The sequence below is a fragment of the Dipodomys spectabilis genome, unplaced genomic scaffold (genome assembly GCF_019054845.1).
Source record: "Dipodomys spectabilis isolate Male_0828 unplaced genomic scaffold, ASM1905484v1 ptg000054l, whole genome shotgun sequence".
NCBI classification, from domain to species: domain Eukaryota; kingdom Metazoa; phylum Chordata; class Mammalia; order Rodentia; family Heteromyidae; genus Dipodomys; species Dipodomys spectabilis.
The window spans coordinates 16,048,890-16,053,870 of NW_024870731.1; positions in this window are offsets into that span (position 1 = coordinate 16,048,890).

Below are 4,981 nucleotides of genomic sequence, written 5' to 3' on the forward strand. Positions count from 1 at the left end.
CAAATCTTCAGGATTTGTTGTAAAGCTCTAGATCAATGAGAACCCATGGGTAGTTCCAGTCAGAAAACAGCAGGTCCAAGACTGAAAAGAACTAATATCTCAGTCAGAGCCTATTAACAAGAAAATGAACACAGTCATATTTCAGCATGAAAGCCCTCAGGTAAGAAGTCTCTATTTCTTGGGGGAGGGCCAGCCCTCTGGTTCTACTTGGGCCTTCAGTGGATTGGATGAGGCTCATCCATCCACATAAGAGGGAACAAGTTCCCAGGGACAACTCTGATATTGACTTAAATGTCAGTTTCATCTCCAGACCCCTTTTAGATTCACAAGGACAACATATGACCAAAAAGTAAGACCTGACTCTTAACATCAGTGTCACACCTATTTTGTGAATGCAGATAGCTATCTGAATTTTTGCAGAACTAGTACCCAAAATGCTTTCATTACTTCCCCCTGTCTAAAAGAGAGAGAGAGAGGAAAGAGAGAAAGGAAGGCAGGAAGGCAGGAAGAAAGAAAAGAAAGGAAGAAAGAAAGGAAGAAAGAAAGAAAAAGAAAGGAAGAAAGAAAGAAAAAGAAAGAAAGAAGAGACAGAAAGAGAGAAAGGAAGGCAGGAAGGCAGGAAGAAAGAAAAGAAAGGAAGAAAGAAAGGAAGAAAGAAAGAAAAAGAAAGAAAGAAGAGACAGAAAGAGAGAAAGGAAGGCAGGAAGGCAGGAAGAAAGAAAGAAAAGAAAGGAAGAAAGAAAGAAAAAGAAAGAAAGAAGAGACAGAAAGAGAGAAAGGAAGGCAGGAAGGCAGGAAGAAAGAAAGAAAAGAAAGGAAGAAAGAAAGAAAAAGAAAGAAAGAAGAGACAGAAAGAGAGAAAGGAAGGCAGGAAGGCAGGAAGAAAGAAAGAAAAGAAAGGAAGAAAGAAAGAAAGAAGAGACAGAAAGAGAGAAAGGAAGGAAGGAAGAAAGAAAGAAAGAAAGAAGGAAGGAAGGAAGGAAATCAAGCATAAGGGAGAATGTCCACCAGTTTGCACTAAGGAAACAAACACTCCACAGCAAAACAGGGTTTCTGCTGTATTTACTCTTTTGTGCTCAAATCTTTCTGCCGGTGACATTCAACCAGCTGATTTTCAGGCCAGGGGGTCACAGGCCTACAGAAAAAGATGCTTATTTCAAGGAGCCTTAAGTGGGCCATGATAGGAAGCTAGGTCAAGGTAGACACATTCTTTACTTGAGGTATGAAAGAAACCGTTTCATAATGAAGCATGAAGGCAGAGGCCAGCTGCTTAGTAGATAAACCCATTTTAGAAACTGTGATCTAAACAGCTCTGAAACTCAAATCCCCCCCCCAAAAAAAACACAAAAAGATACTGCCATATTGTTAATGGTTCATGCTTTTATTTATCTTTCTAAACACTGTTCCCCCACAGTTACCCCTGATACCCCAGTTGAATTCAATCAATCGAAAGAATCCAGTGTCCCTCAGTTGCACGACACATGTTTTCATTGAAACAAATGAAAGGAGCGACTAGCTGCCTCTCTCATCTGAATAGATCATGCCATGTCCTGAGACATCTCACCAGATGTGCTATATTGCACATGTCTGTGTGGTGATAATAATTACTTATTTATTTGTAGCATAAATAATATTTTTGCCCAGAGGTCTTTGGGTAAAAGGAGTTGGAGGGTTTATTTGGGGGGGAAGGGATTGGAGAGTAATTATTATTATTACCTAAGTAATTAGCATTTGAGAAGTGGAAGTCAGATGCATAAGGATTCCAGGCCAACCCAGGGAAAAAAGTTCATGAGATTCCATCTCAATGGAAGAAGCTAGGCTTGGTGATTTGAGCCTATTGTCCAAGCTACCATGACAATCATTAATAGAAGAATTGTAGTCCAGCACTACAAAAACTGAGATCCCATTTCAAATATAATCAAATCACAAAAGGGCTGGAGTGTGTCTCAAGCAGTCAAGCACCTGCCTGCCAAGTGTGAGGCCCTGAGTTCGAAACCCCAGTACCACCAAATAAATAAATAGGTAGCAGACAATACTGCCCCTTCAATAAAGAATTCATTGCATTCACTAATTTCCACTTAGTGAAAAGCACTGAGTAGGTAGTCAAATCTTTACCTTTGCAAACATTAAGATAAAGCAATCTCAGTGTTGTTTATTTCTTTCTGGAAAAGTTAAACAAGTTTCCTATTTTTATTGGCCCTCAATTTTTCATGTTATGAACTACTTTGCCCATATAAATTACTTGCTTATATCTTTTGCCCGCTTTTCTAATGAGATAATAATCTTTAATGATTTACAAAAGTTGTTTATGTATTTTCATTTTGGCTTCTTTTTTTTTTTGGTCCAGTCCTGGGGCCTGAACCCTGGGCCTGGGCACTGTCCCTCAGCTCTTCAGCTCAAGGCTAGCGCTCTACCACTTAAGCCACAATGCCACTTCCAACTTTTTTTTCTTTTTTGCTTATGTGGTGCTGAGGAATCGAACCCAGGGCCTCAGGTATGCAAGGCAAGTGCTCTACCACTGAGCCAACTTCCCAGCCCTATTTTGGCTTCTTGAGTCCCTTTTTGTGCATGTATGTGCCAGTAGTAGGGCTTGAACTCAGGGTCTGAGCACTGTCACTATCTCTATCAAGATTGGCACTCTGCCACTTCATCCATGCCTCTACCTTTGGATTTCTGTTGGTGTTGGACATAAGAGTCTCAAGGACTTTTCCTGCCTAAGCTGGCTTCAAATTACAATCCTCAGATTTCAGCCTCCTGAGTTGCTATGATTACAGGCATGAGACAATGACCCTTTCATGAAAAAGAAGTAACTTTAAAAAAAAAAAAAAAGCAGAAGGGAAGGAGGGAGAGACAGGAAGGAAGGAAGGATGGAAGGAAGGAAGGAAGGAAGGGAGGGAGGGGGGAGGGAGGGAGGAGAGTAGGGAAGAATAAAGAGACAGAAGAGAGGTGGGCAAGAATAGAAAGAAGAGGACAGGAGAGAAGGCCAACCAAGGTGAAGTGGAACTGGGTGGGACTGGGTGAGCAGAAATAGGGCATCTCTTCTGCCCAGCCCCTCCGGTTTTCATGAACCACCATTGTGGAAATCTCCATGTAATGCACGCTGAGGGCAGGCAATTCCTTTAGGTTATTTGCCAGGAGTTCAGCTGGGATGGATGCTTGCTTGCTACAGGTGGACAAGCGAAAACTGGAAGTTACCAGACCAATTAATAACACCCCTAGGGATGCGATTGTCAAAGCGTGACTCCAGAACTAACAGCTCAGCATCACTTTAGAACTTGCTAGAAATGCAAATTCTCCAGCTGTAGTGAATCAACCAGATACCCCAGGGTCAATTTGCAACCTGTGATTTGCCCATCTCCAGGTGTATGATGGACCACAAAGAAGAGAAGAAGGTGCTTCAGTCACCTGGAGGCTTGGCTTCTCCCTGGAGGGTTGGCTTTAGTGGGTCTGGGATGCACAGATGCTACTGATAACGGCTTCTCTGAGGATGTTTAGACGTCCATCACCTGGCCTAAAGAAACCATGGCCCAGCACTAACCAGGCATCTGAGAGGCAGGTGGGTACCGGATTCAGGCTTCCACTTTTGCTGAACAATCTTCTATAAGATTCCTACAGGGCCCCAATAGAGTTCAGTTTGGGTTGTCTCTACCAGGGACCAATTTAACCACACATCTTTGGTTTTTCATCTTTCAATTGCATCCTTCCAAACCCTATGCTCAAGTGTTCTGAAATCACTTCCAAAATCAAACAGCTTCCGCAACTTCTGCTTTCATATTCTGTGCTTTTGTGAAGAACCTATGCTAAACTGAGCCTATGTCGTAGCATACAACATCCTGGCTGCAGATTTCAAGCATTCCTCGCTGTGCAGCTTGCTCCCCAGCAAACACATATAATTGTGCTTCTTTGATATTGGGAACTAATAGTCAGTAAAGACATCCCAACCATCCTCAAGTATGCTTCATGTGTATTAACATGAACATTTTTGTCTTAAATATTCCTTGATATTAATAACCACTGTATGATCAGATAGATGTGCTCATGATAGAATGTATTTTACAAGGTAAATACAGAAAACTACTCCTGTAGTGCCCTTGAATGACTGCTAATCAAATAGAAGGCAATAATAAGACCCTTAATAAGTTTGCAATGGCTACTCTTCCCCCAGAGATTCTTGCTCTCAAAGAGCCTCTTATAAAAAACTTTTTTTCTTTTCTTTTTTTTTTCTTTTTTTTATTGTGAAAATACTGTACAGAGGGGTTACAATTACATGGGCAAGATAAATGAGTACATTTCTTATCAAGCATTGTAGCCTCCTCTTTTGTTTCTCCTTCCCATCCCTTCCCATCCTCCCCCTACCCACCCCACCCAATCCTCCCCCCCACCCCCCACCCCCGCACCAAAGTTGTAAAGTTCGTTTTCGACATAATGACTTGTACATCTCATTGTTGCAATGGGTCCACCTGTATCCCTATTTAAACTATTTGTTTTTCCCCTTCCCCTCCACAAATCATACCAACATCAAATACAGTGAAAACAGGGGTTACACTGTGGGGGAGGGACATACAAAGCAACAAAGAAATAATCTTATAAAGCCTTTTATAAAAAAATTTTTAAGAGATATTAATTACACAAAGGTATTCTATGACAAGAAAGAAATGCACAAAGGCCAGGAAAGGTAGCACATACCTATAATCCCAGATACTCAGGAGGAGGACATCAGTAAAATCATAGTTCCAAGCCAGCCCAGGCAAAAAGTCAGTGAGATATCATCCCAACCAATAGCAGCATGTGTTGGTATACACCTGCCATCCTGCTATATGAAAGGCTATAGGCTTCCTGTATCATGATCCAGGCCAGCACAGGCATAATAAACACAAGACCCTGTGGCCAAAAATACTGAATCCAAAAGGAGTTAGATTCATGACTCAAATGTGCTTGGACCTGTCTAGCAAGCACAAGAGCCTTAGTTCAATCCTTACTA